Genomic DNA, 14,300 nt, shown 5'->3' with positions numbered 1-14,300 from the left:
CGCCCCCGATTCCCAGCTTCACGGCCAGCAACTCGCACAACACGCAGGCGGCACCATTGGTGTCTCCGGCGGCGGCAGTATTGGTGTCTACGGCGGCGGCGCCATTGGTGTCTCCGGCGGCGGCGGTATTGGTGTCTCCGACACCGGCATTGGAGCTTAATGCACCCGGGTGTACGCCGGCCGGCACCTTGCAAGCAATTGGCCCCTCCGTCAGTTGCACGCCCGCCGTTGGCGGTGCCTCGACATTAGCCGAGCTCGACGGCATCACGGTAACTAAGCCTCTCGGCCGAGGAATTCATCTCCTTGCCTTTGACTAGGCATCCCTGACGCCCTACATGTTTTCGCAGGGCGCCGCCGACGTTCCTTGCACTCTCCTGCACTTCGTGGGCGGCGAGTTGGACAATGTCGCCAAGGGCAGAATCGTTCAACCGGGCAACCCCGTGTTCCACGGTAATCCGATGCCACCCACAATATATAGGGTTGAAGTGGTTCGGGTGCTGCCAGGCTGCGACGAGCTGTTACCTCCGATTCGACCCGCTGGGGCCGACGAAGAAGATGAGATGACCCTCAGCGCCTGCGTAAGCTGGCCCCTGCTTTGGCCGAAGAGCCAGATTCGTTTGGGGGCGGGGGACACCACCCCACAGACAAGACCGCCAGTCGTGCCGGCGCCAAGCCATGGCTAGAACGCCGCAACGCTACCGGACATGCCGGACATCCCTATGGCACAGGATCCGGACATGCATATGGCACAGGATCCGGACATGCATATGGCACAGGATCCGGACAACAACGACAACAACGATGGTACATTTACCAACGTCGATAAGTACTTTGTCGAACATGGGTGCGGTGACGAGTTCTGCGGGCCTCCTTCTCAAGAACCCAAACAAGACGACCGGGATCTAGCTGGTACGACAGAGAAACCCAATTGCAACAGGCGTCGTCTGGCGTTCAGTTCTCAGGAGACACCTCCAGCTGCCGCCTTCACCGAGCCTCAGATAGCGGAGGTGCCAAATATTATCAGCCCCAACACGCTCAAGAAGGCGGTCTGTGAGCAGAACTCGGTCCCATTACAGCAGATCAAGAAGAAGGGCCAGAAATGGCAGACTAAAAAGGGCGCCGGTGCGAGCCAGCCGGCACTGAGTACGATCCCTGCTCAGGACGGGCCACCTTCACCTAAGGATATCTCGAGGAGGGTGCATGTGGCGGGTAGGGCGATGCTACCGACAAATATGCTCAATGCTGCAACCGGTGCTATGCGGAGTCTGCACAACAGTGTTCTTTCTTTGGAGAAGCGGCATCTCAGAGAGAATGATGTGGCATACCCGGTTTTCATGGCCAAGGTGCCAGAGGGCAAGGGCTTTGTGGATGGCGCCGTCGGGGGTACGATCGTCCTATGGTTTGATGACATCTTTGCTATGTTCAACCTTCATCCGCTGCACTACACCTTCGTTCGGCTGTTTTCGCTGAGTATGGAGATGCGGATCATTAGAGACAAGACCCCGGACATCATGATCGTCGACCCCTTCTACATGCGTGCCAAGCTCTTGAGCAGCGCTGGGGACCGCCAAGTCGCGAGTTCACACCTCAAAGACGTCATTCTGGCAAACCTAATAAGGATAACTTCCTTGTGGCTTACTTTCCCGAGTAAGTCATCCCTTAACCGCCCCGTAACATATGATTTCTTAGATTTTGATCGTTCTTTTTTTTCTAACATTCCATGTTCTGTGCAGTGACACACATTGCACACTCATCCTCTTAAGCCCGAAATATTCCATGGCCACGTATTTCGACCCGAACCGTAACTCCAAGATAGACTACACAAATATCAAGAAAGTTCTTGATGATGTTCTCCCTGGCTACGCCAAATCTAGAGGCACCTTCCCCAGGGCAGTTTGTAAGTACGGCAAGCACGTGTTCGCCCACAATACGACGTTCTGCTGCGTCAAGCAGCTGCCTGGCGGTCAGAAGGATGCCTACTAGGCCCTCCATCACATGCGGGGGATCGTAAGGGACCATCATCACCTTCTGCTACCAAATAATCTCAAAGACCACGAGCTTGTCGGCAATCCAGGATGCGGACATCAGACAAGAATTCTTTCGCATCCAGTCGGAGTTTGCGGACATCATCCATCAAGATGTCCTTCATACCTCGGGGCAGTTCTTCCTCAGATATCAACCGTCCAACATTGAGATAGACGGAATGCTATAAATGCAGGCTGACAACGCCCGCGATTTCATGACCATCACGATAGACGGCGGCTTCATCCACACTCCTGTCCATGAGTCGAGTCGAAAGTAGTGATGTGTAGTTCTGAAACAATGATTGGCTCATGTTGTAATTAAACTTTAATGAATTGTATGTCTCTTTGGTTTGGACAGTCGTTCAACTTAGATGTAATCGATGCTATTTATTAGTAGGACCATGAATCGTGCTATTAATGTCTTGATTTTCTCTTCCGATCCTTTTGTTGCATACTTATATATTGCTTATGTATGTATTGTCTGTTGTTTGGCTTGTGCATAGAGATGCCGTCGTATGTCGTGTACAAGGGTAAGGTTCCCGGAGTCTATGATGACTGGGAGGAGTGTCGGAGACAGGTTCACCGTTTCAGCGGTAACAGTTACAAAGGGTACACCACTAGGGCGGAGGCGGAATCTAGATACGCTCGCTATCTAGCGGGAGAGAGAAGGGAGCGTTGGAGGAACCGGATGAAGACCAGTTTCATCGCGATGATGCTCATCGTGATGACCGCAGCTCTCTTCTATGTGATGGTAGTTTAGATGATCGATATCGACTTGTAATGTGAAGACAAACTCGATACTCGCGGTCTCGAGACTTGTAATGTTTTATCTTTGTTCGGTCTTTTGAATTTAGAGACTAATATGATGAATTTTATTCGGAGACTAATCTTCTATTGTATTCGATGAATCTGCTGTTGCTGTGTGCTACTGTCTATATTCTGTCAAATAATATATTTTGTAACCTGTGCAAAAATCAGAAAAGTAAAAAAATGAAACCTAATATTCATACTAATGGTGCATCACTACAGAGTGCGCCATTAGTATGCCAAAGTATACTAATGGCGCATCACCAAAGAGTGCGCCATTAGTATGCCAAGTATACTAATGGCGCATCCATCCGCAGTGTGCCATTAGTGTGCCAAAGCACATGGTTAAATATGGCCCCTGGGAGGCATACTACTGGCGCATGGTGTTATATACTAATGGCGCACTGGGTGGTGCGCCATTAGTATACCAGATACTAATGGCGCACCAGTGGTGCGCCATTAGTAATAATTGGCGTGATACTAATGGCGCACCAGCGATGCGCCATTAGTAGGCAAAACTGGTGCGTCATTAGTAGGCCTTTTCCTAGTAGTGTGAGGACGAGCCTCGCAAGCAAAGCACTGGGGAACAGAAGAAATTCCCACCTAAAGTTAAAACAGTCAACGTGTTACACATAATAAAGGGGAGAAACAAAGCGGCACTCCCAGAGACACATGCCCCAGGGTCTATCACCGCGGAATTCTGCCACTGGTCATCCCAACTGATCACTTTTGACCATCGGGATTACTCAGCAAGTGTCCGGCGTGCAGGATGGGCTGCCTTGGTGTTAGACCCAATAATTGACGGATACCACATCACACGAGTTTTGATGGACGGCGGTAGCAGTTTAAATCGGATATATTAGGACACAGTACTCAACATGGGGATAGACCCAGCAAAAATTAGTCATAGCAATACTACCTTTAAAGGAGTAACGCCAGGCCCAAAAGCCCATTGCACGGGCTCCATGCTACTAGAGGTTATATTCGGCTTCCCCGATAACTTCAGCAGCAAAAAATTAACCTTCCACATCGCTCCGTTCCAAAGCGGCTATCAAGCACTACTCGGACGCGAAGCTTTCGCTCGCTTTAACGCAATACTGCATTACACATCCCTCATGCTTAATATGCCCGGTCCACATGGCATCATTACAGTAAATGGAAATAATGAGCACTCCTTGCGCGCAGAAGACTGTGCGGCTGCCTCGGCAGCCGCACACTAAACGGCCTCACTAACTAAAGCATCTGACAGGTCGTTAAGACCACAGACACGGTTGGACAAGTCCGGTGCAGTTATATATAATTGATACTGGTTTGATGGCTATACCCCTATTACGATACAAGGGGCTCAACGCGTGCAAACAAGCGGCAATTAGGCTCAACTTTACTCATCTTGAACTGTACATATTTTCTTTAGTACAACCTACCTTTTTGCACGGCAACTTTTCAACTAAGTTCCTCTCTTTTACAGATGACCATCGTGCTACACCCGTCCAGGATACGGCACAACGGAGACATAGGCGCAGACGTGCAGCAGGGACCCGTTCCAAGGATTCTTTTTCAGATTAAGACCCTGCGTAAACCTTTTTCACTGTCTCTTGTTGATACACATCCCCCGGATTCTCAGTACAATTGAGAAGGATGCTGACGTATTGGCATGTGGCCACGCCAGAATATTGCGCGTAACTGGACACCGGGGGCTTATTACAAAGGGCACTGTCTAGGCCCGGTTCACACCATAAAGACCGAATACGTTAGGGAGTGTTCGGCGTCGCGAATTTGGCCTTATATGCATTAGCTCCGAATCATGTCTTTAGTCAAATGTTGGGTTTGCCCAGCTCCTGTGTTTTGCTGCCTTACGTTCCGCTCTATCGGCTAAGGCGGCACCAGGAGAACTACTGCGATTGTGCCCTGATTCATCCGGACGAGCAGCTCAGTAGAGAAAGACGAAAACTGACTGTCATGATATAGTGTGAGACTGGTCAACCACTCGATGACCTACCGGAATCTTCGGGATTCCTCCGCCTTAACAAAGGGCCGTTTCCTGGCCAGGCATGTACGCACCCCGAATTCAGATGAGTGCAGAGCCACCAGGGGCTATATAGTAGCCCCACTGTCAAACTCCTCTGGCTAAGTGAAAGTGTTAAAGCATTATAGTCCAGTTGCCTAGTTCGCTGCGCTATCACCTCCTTAATGGACAAAGACGTTGGATCAAGTGTGAACATGAGTCTTCTGCGAACACCCCCGCATTATATGCGTGGGGGCTGAAGCCGACGACTGCAATCTTTCAGGTTATATACATATATACATGAACGGCCGCACAAGAGGCATCATAATACTTTTGGGCAAAAGTATAAATACAGCTTTGATAAACTTAATAAAACATTGTTTTTACAATGGGAATACATGTCATTCAAAAATAATATTCTTCGAGCACTGGGCCTCTGTCGAACAAGCGCCTTCAAGAACTCCTTCAAAATAGTGCTCGGCAGCCACTCGGCCTATGGCCGAACCATGCGTCGCGACAGTGGTGGCATCCATCTCCGCCCAGTATGTTTTTACACGGGCAAGGGCCATCCGTGAGCCTTCTATGCACGCCGACCTCTTCATCGCATTAATGCGCGGCACTGCACCAAGGAACTGCTGCACCAAACTAAAATAGCTGTTCGGCTTTGGCCTTTCCGGCCACAGATAATCCACAACAGACCTCATGGCGAGTCCGGACAATCTATTCAGCTCGGCCCATTCGGCAAGCCGATCAGTCAATGGAAGCGGACGCTCTAGAACATTAAATTGTGACCAGAATAGCTTGTCCACTTCACGATCTATTTGATCTTGGAAGTATTCGGCCGCATCGACAGCACTCGCCGCCAAGTCCAGATATGCGTCCGCCGAACTCCATAGCCGGTCCAGAGGGGCATACTGAGGATCTCCAAACTTCCTCCGCAGCATGAAGGGTTTCCCAGCCGCGATATCCCCGGCTTGACGCAACTCCTCCTTCTTCGCTCTGATCGTAGAGCGGGTGTCTTTGGTCGCTATCGTGGCCTTTTCCAGGACCGCCGCCTTCGCCCGGTTTTCTTCTTCAAGAAGCTGGCAACGGTCGGCAGTGTCTTTTAACTTTACCGCCATCTTGGCCATTTTCTCTTTGCTCTCGCAATGCGCGGCTGTTTCGGCTCTTAACTCATCGGCCGCCTTCAAAGCGGCCGCATTACTACTCCTTACTTGCTCCTTGGCTCGGGCAAGCTCCGTCCGAAGGGCCTCCACGGTGGCAGCTCCATCTGAAGTCACAACATATTAAAGATATTGGCATCACGCTACTCTTATTATGTGATGATCACCACAACAATCACTCACCCTGAGCCTCGTCAAGCCGCTTGTTGACAAGCACAATGTCGGCATCCGCCGCATCCAGTTGCCGCTTTAGTCCAGCAAACCCATCAGTCCGGCTAGCCACCGGAGCTTCAACCACCTGCACATAAAGGCGGTCTGGTTATTACCTGGGACTGCGATCCTCTGTTTGCCGCCGTTCTCGACGACAACCAGAGTCTCAGGGGCTACTATCTACACATGGCACACCTTAAAATGTGCGGTACTGTCAAAAATGTACATCATTTCACGTACCTCAAAACTCGTCAGTAGACTCATAAAGGCTTCATACAACCCGCTTTTGGCGGATGAAATCCTTTCAATCACCGTACCCATCAACGTACGGTGCTCTTCTGAGATAGTCGCTCGCTCTAGCAGATCCCTTAATACGTCCGACCGCATACCAGACGGTGTTGGACTCTTTCGGTGGCTCTCTTCAAGAGCTGGATACTGGGGACTTCGGGTGGCCATAGGATTGTCTTCTGGCCTCGCCGGATCCGGAGAGACCCTCCGCGACGACACTTCAAGGTCGCCCACTTCTTGAGCTGGGGAGTCCGGGGGAGGCGTTTCGCTCTCCATCATCTCCGAAAGAAGATCCCTCGAAGACGAGCTCTGCTGGGAAGGGCTAAGATCCGAACTGTAAGATAAATGCTTTGGTTATTTCCCTCAGAAGTAAGGTAGGATATCTTCACTATTAAGTACTTTTTGATTACTTACAGCTCGTTAGAGGGCTGATCCCCGCCCGGACATTGTGTGGCAAGAGCACCCTCCGGGGTAGGACCCTCCAGTGGAGATTTCTTCTCCCGTTTGGAAGCCTTGGTTTCCGGATCTTCAGAGGTAGTCCTCTTCCTTCCCCGGGGCGAGAGAATGTCAGATTCTTCCCCTGGGTTGTCCTCCCTCACAAAGACGCTCATTCCCTCAGTTGGAATAGGTAGCGGTGGAGGCCCGCTTTCGCCCTCTTTATTCCCCCCTTCATCTTCCTTTGAGGGCACCAGGCAAGGTGCTGGCTCGAGCATCTTTTCCAGCACCGGATTGTCTAAGCCTTCAGGAAGGGGGGCCGAACACCGGATCATCTTCGCCTTTGTTATCTAGTCCTGGTCAAAGAGCGATTCTTCAGAACAATGTCATGATAAAAAAAGGATAGTGTGTTCGGCCATGGGATTACTTACTTGGGCCGCGGTGCGGTTGCTACTTAGGCCCACATCCTCGGTAGTGTCCGGACAGTCTATTTGGGGTCCGAAGGATGATTTATACATCTCCTCGTGCGTTAGGCCGAGGAAATTCTGAATAGTGCGCGGTCCTTCCGGGTTGAATTCCCACATGCGGAGGGGTCGGCGTTTGCAAGGCTCGACTCGACGAACCAGCATGACTTGCATTACTATAACCAGACTAAAATCTCCCTCGAAGAGATCTTGGATGCGGCTCTGCAGTATGGGCACGTCCTTGGTCGGGGCCAAGCTCAGCCCCCTGCTGATCCATGACATCAGTTGGGGTGGAGGGCCCGAGCGGAAGGTAGGGGCGGCTACCCACTTGGCACTTCGGGGAGCTGTGACGTAAAACCACTCCCGTTGCCACAATCCGGACACCTCTGGAAAGGAGCCCTACGGCCATGGAGCTCCAGCAATTTTGCTTATTAGAGCACCTCCGCACGCTGCGTACTGCCCCTCGACCGTCTTCGGCTTCACGTCAAAGGTCTTGAGCCACAGGCCAAAGTGAGGGGTAATGCAGAGGAAGGCCTCACAAACGACAATAAATGAAGAGATGTGAAGGAGGGAATCCGGGGCTAGGTCGTGAAAATCCAGCCCATAATAGAACATAAGACCCCTGACAAAAGGATCCAGAGCGAGGCCTAGTCCTTGGAGGAAGTGGGAGACGAACACAACGCTCTCATTGGGTTCAGGAGTAGGGATGACCTGCCCTCGGGCAGGCAGCCTATGTGAAATTTCGGCGGTCAGGTATCTGGCCTCCCTCAACTTCTTGATATCCTCCTCCATGACGGAGGAAGGCATCCACCAGCCTTGAATGCTGGATCCGGACATGATTGAAGGTCCGAAGCACCTGACCTAAGCTTTTGGTGTTAGAAATCGAGGCGGGGGAAGGATTCGATTGAGCACGGGAGGGAAGAAGTAAACGCCTTGTCCCTTTATAAAGAGGGTGAATATCAAGCGTCCTCCTCGTGGCCGTTTGGGACTTGCCTAAAATCTAGGAGTCCTAGGCACGGTTGGGTTACCTACGTCCGTACTAATGAGGATCCCGTAATAAGGGGGACATGATCTCTACTTTGACAAGACGTGTCAAGAAACTGCCTCACGTTATGTACGGGGCTGGTTAAGGAAAAATGGTTCGAATAATTACCGAGCCATGGCATGATGTCATGTTGCCGAAACATGCCAGCAGATTGGATTCGTGGAAATATTATTCTCTCTATAGTGGTATGTGGAAATTATTTTGCAGGGTCGGACACTATCCTTGTATTCAAAACTCTTCTGTGGTGTATTCGGAGGAGGAACCCGCCTTGCAATGCCGAAGACAACACTGCGTGCCGGACTCATCGTCATTGAAGCCTGGTTCAGGGGCTACTAAGGGAGTCCTAGATTAGGGGGTCTCCGGACAGCCGGACTATATCCTTTGGCCGGACTGTTGGACTATGAAGATACAAGATTGAAGACTTCGTCCCATGTCCGGATGGGACTCTACTTGGCGTGGAAGGCAAGCTAGGCAATACGGATATGTATATCTCCTCCTTTGTAACCGACCTTGTGTAACCCTAGCCCCCTCCGGTGTCTACATAAACCGGAGGGTTTTAGTCCGTAGGACAACATAAAATCATACCATAGGCTAGCTTCTAGGGTTTAACCTCTCCGATCTCGTGGTAGATCAACTCTTGTACTACTCATATTATCAAGAATAATCAAGCAGGATGTAGGGTTTTACCTCCATCAAGAGGGCCCGGACCTAGGTAAAACATCGTGTCCCCTGCCTCCTATTACCATCCGCCTTAGATGCACAGTTCGGGACCCCCTACCCAAGATCCGCCGGTTTTGACACCGACAGTGACCGCAACCCTCTTCTATGTGATGGTAGTTTAGATATCGACTTGTAATGTGAAGATAAACTCGCTACTCGTGGTCTCGAGACTTGTAATGTTCTAACTTTGTTTGGTATTTTGAATTCGGAGACTAATATGATGAATTGTATTCGGAGACTAATCTTCTATTGTATTCGATAAATCTGTTGTTTATATGTTGTGTTGTTTATATTTTGTGTTGTAATGTATTTTGTAACCTGTGCAAATATCAGAAAAGCAAAAAAATAATTCCTAATATTCATAGTAGTGGTGCACCATATTGCACTTTAGTGTCATGCCGAAATAAACACACCAGTGGCGCATTATCTAAAAGTGCGCCATTAGTAACCCAGAGCACAAGGTACACATGGCCCCTTGGAGTAACAGCAAGGGCACACTTCTGGGCCTAGTAATGGCGCACTTTAGCTGCGCCATTAGTGTCTGGGATAGTAATGGCGCACCAGGTGATGCACCACTGTTATGTAGATTAACAGTGGCGCACCAGGCGTGCGCCATTACTATTTATTAGTAGTGGCGTAATAATAGTGGCGCACCTATAGTGCGCCATTAATAGCCAAAATAGGTGTGCCACTAACATGGGTTCCCATCACGAGGTATGTTCCTTTTTGGTCTGACCGTTTGCCAAAGATCCTGCATGTTGAACTTGCTCTTGTGCTACTGTTTTGGCACTGCCATGATAAAGCAGTAATGTTATTATTTTGCACCTTAATCTAGTGGCACTATTAATTTGAGGCAATGTTTTGGCACCGCTAGTGCCACTGTTTTTTTATATATCGAAAGAGGTGGTTCCCTCCAATTTCATTAAAGAAACCCAACCATAGAGAACCATTATCCGACAACATCTCAGTGTAAACGGGCAGTTATGCAACTACTACTAGAACAGACTGAGTACTAGCAGGAGACAAGTTCGCCACATAAGCTAGGCATGTAGGGGGGATGCAGCACCAGCTCGACCAAGTTTGGATTACAACCCAAATGCTACCACAGAAACATCAGGGGGAAGATAGGGACTGAAAGAGCCAGCTTCAGCATCCCAGTCTAAGCACCCCCGACCTTCATCCTTACGATGCACGGTACACCTCGTTTGCCACCTGCTCGATCCTAGTGTCATTGATAAAATGAAGTAATAATACAGTTAAAATAGAGCGAGTGTCCTCTCTATCATTTCATTTCCAATGTAGATAAAGAAAGTGCTTCTCTTTGTTAATGTATGTTTCATCAACTAGTCCCATTGTTAATGTTTAAGCATTTCTACAAACTGGGGTGCTTAATTTTAGTTGATCTGCACAAAAATAGAGATTTGAATGTCTCAAGGCCCCTCCTTGTACTACCGTTGTACACTGATGTTCATCATTGGCAGAAGGTGTATCGGGGAGACTTGCGTCAATTTCCAGTATAATGTAATATTTTCTTCTGTTTATTAGTGTATGTTTCATCAACTAGTGTCACTATAATCTAATCACGCCTTTTCATTATCTATGCAAACAGGGTTATTCAGCTGCATTTTGGTGGAACTGCACAAATGTACAGATGGAACCGGCACATATGCAGAGTGCGAGGTGCCAAGTAAAAATTACCGACACCAACCCTGCTCCATCTAAGCACTGGCATCCACCACCATCAGTGGGATTTGTGGCGCTCACTATGGACGGATCTTTCTCGGCAGCAAATCCTCTAACCAAATACTAGTAGCTTAGACTTAAAAAAATACTAGTAGCTTATATTGGCAGTTTTCTAGGGGTGTACTATTTTCTGAAAGAAGCGCCAATCTATTTTTCTTTATTTGTACACAGTGTCACAACTTTGACCCAAAGGTCCAGAGCTATTTTAGGGTGATTGGCGTAGTACTCGGAGACTGATTGTAAGCATGATTTTTATTAGTTGTCACACTGATTGTAAGCATGAGCAGATGGAAGATTAGGTTAGTGCGAAGCTTACCTTAAACCCTACCGACGCTGTTGAAACGAGGCGAGCGTCGAGGGAACAGTGGAGAACAGCGGGGAAGCGACGTCGTGCCATCCGGCCTCCTCTTGCGGTGGGAGAACGAGCACTCCTGTGGCTCCGGCTGGCTCTGCACCCTCACAAACAGCACACCGTACTCAATCAATTCGTTATCCTCTGGGTGCTCAACCTTCGACCTGTACGCCCACCACCTCCGCCTGACTTTCGCCTCGGGAAAATCTGTCTACTCCATCGCCCAGAGGAGATACTCGATGAACTCGAAGGACTGTGGCGTGACTGCCACCGAGGAGTACATCACCGCCCTCATCACCGTCGTCTCGCTCTTTCGCATACATTGCCACATGGCCCTCACCGTCCTCGAAATCTCCCACTCATTGCCAAACCAAGTAAGGATCTCCTTCAACCTGGCTAACTTTGCCTGGTCGCCGCCGACGATCTGCCAGATTCGCTGCTGCATCCCCTCCATAGATGTCCTTCTGAGTGGTCCGGTGCTAGCTTTGGAAGATGGGAGGAGAGATGGTGGTCTTGCAATAGAGAAGAGGGAGAGGCGAGATGGTGGTTTTGGAATGGAGATGATCGAGAGGAGAGGTTCCCCTTCCTTTCGGACACTGACAGGTGGGCCCCGCGCTTGGTGGAACCCATGTGTCAGTGTCTCAATGGCAGGATGGGCTACGTCAGGGGATCCTCATCCGAGGAGAGAGGAGGTGGTTTTGCAATGGAGAAGAGGGAGAGGAGAGACAGTGGTTTTGGAATGGAAATGATGGAGAGGAGAGGAGGTGGTTTTGCAATGGAGAAGAGGGACAGGAGCATGCGACAGCGATTTAGGATTGGACAAGAGGGCCGGCGCGCTGTGACTGGATCAAAATCAAAATCAATCTACCCTTCAATTAAGAAAGAGACCCCACATTAACTAGTCTCCCTTTTATTCTAGGTCATAATTGACCATGATTTTCGCAAATAAAATATATGTTATACATTGCAAAAATAATATAATTTGAAAGTACATTCAGATACGAACCAAACGATACAATTTTTGGTGACATGCATTCACATTTTGCTTGTCAAATACAGTACGTGGTCAAAATTTGACCCAAAATACGCAAAACAAAAAAATACTTCCAAGACCAGCGCCGCTCTTCTGCTCTTCTCCTCTTAAACCACCGCCGCTCCTCTCATGTTCCAATCTAAATCCAGCGCCGCTCCTCTCCTCTTCCATTTCAAAACCACTGCCCCTCCTCTCCTATTCCAATCCCAAACCAACGTCACTCCTCTCCCGTTCCAAACCAAAACCAGCGCTGCTCCTCTCCTCTTCCATTCAAAAACCACCACCGGTGAGTGAAGGTGTTGTGGAGAAGTAGATCGATGGAGGAGTACAACCGATACGTGAGGGTCGCAGGCGGCGACCCTGTGAAGCTAGCTAGGATGTTGGAGATACAGTCTTGGTTTGACAACAAGGACCAACTAGCGGCGACGGCGACATCCATGGCCAAATATCTGCAACAGAGCGAAAAGGCGGCGATACTCCCGGAGGGAGTCGCGTGGGAGTACATAGAGCTGCTCCTCTGGGCCATGGAGCAAACAGATTCACCGTATCCGATCATGAGGGAGCGGTGGTGGGAGTATCGATCCCAGATGGAGCATCCACCAGAGATTGAAGGATCAAGCATCTACAGGGTGACGTGCCAGAGCGAGCCGGTGGAGTCTTCGTCGACCGAACCCAACTGCAAGAGGAGAAAAACAGTTGGCCCGACGACGCTTCCCCGCCATCCTCTCCCTTGCCATTCACATCATCTCACGGGGCGGTTGTCTGCCGCTGAGGAATAGGAGGGATTTGCGCCCCCCCCCCAGCCAATAGTCGAGCAGGTTGTGAATTGTCAGGAGGAGCTTAGGGTTGTTAGTATTTGCAGGTTGTGAATTGTGTTTTGTGTTGTGTATTTTGAGAGTGCTTTCAGATATGAATGTCTTTTGAATTTCAGATTTGCAGTATTGAGCATATGAAGTATTTTACGAATTCTAGAGATCTATTTTTAGCACTTAAAAAAATGTAGTTTCATAGGAGTATAAAATTGCAGACAATGTGATTCTTAGAGAAGAAACTGCAAGTTTTAGTTTCAGATAAGAAACTCCAAGTTTAGTTTCCGATAAGAAACTGCAACTTTTAGAGGCAGAGCATTTATATTAACATGGCCTTTTCAAACAGTGTTAACATCATGCTGGAAGTTTTATTCATGGTCAAAACTGGAACTACCAGCCAGTTAACATCATGCTGATCAACATTCATGCATAGCACATCTACATATGATGCACAGTCAAAAAGATATGCTATTTTCAAAATGCCCACACAATGTCGAGTGTGCGAAAAACAAAGAAAACGAGGGACAAAGTTTTGGCAAGTGTAGGACCTGGTGTGCGTAGATGACAATTGGGACCCACATGTCAATAAAGGCAGAGGCAAAAAATTTGGAGATATTTTCTCTGCATAGGTGGAATCGAACCCGGGCGGAACAGCTGTTGGGTAGTGTCACTCGGCAACTAGGCTAGTTCAGTTGTTTCGTTACTAATAAGGCACTTCCTCAGGTTGTCGGATCTCCTCCTGCGCCTTTGTGCGCTCGCCACGATGCCGCTGTCTGCCGTTGTGAACATGCTAAACAAACGAGAGGAATCTGGAGAGGACTGTACGTGGAGAGGCGGACAGTCGGGACCCACCAGGTCTATGGTCGTACGCAAGCCAGTGCCTCATCGAAAAAATACTTCCTCCTAATGCTATACTGACATTGGGGCCCACGGGTTTGTCAACATAGTTACATTTTTTTAGCTGCTTCAAGATAGTTACTATAGGAGATAAATTCACAACGAAGCCGGGGAGCTAGCAGGTATCATTTATTATCACTGGGGCAGCAAGTATCAGCTGGGTTTTGGGCTGCCCCATTTAGGCTTTCTTTTTTAGCATGCGCACCCCACGACCTCGGATGGGAGGTCCATAAGGTTGTTTGTATTTTCTTGAGGGTCGTCATGTATCGACCGGCCTATGGACCTCCCATCCGAGGTTTTATTTT

This window comes from Triticum urartu, chromosome 7A, assembly GCF_056163025.1.
Source record: "Triticum urartu cultivar PI428250 chromosome 7A, HENAU_Tu73, whole genome shotgun sequence".
In the NCBI taxonomy this organism is placed as follows: Eukaryota; Viridiplantae; Streptophyta; class Magnoliopsida; order Poales; family Poaceae; genus Triticum; species Triticum urartu.
This window is presented reverse-complemented; position numbering follows the sequence as displayed.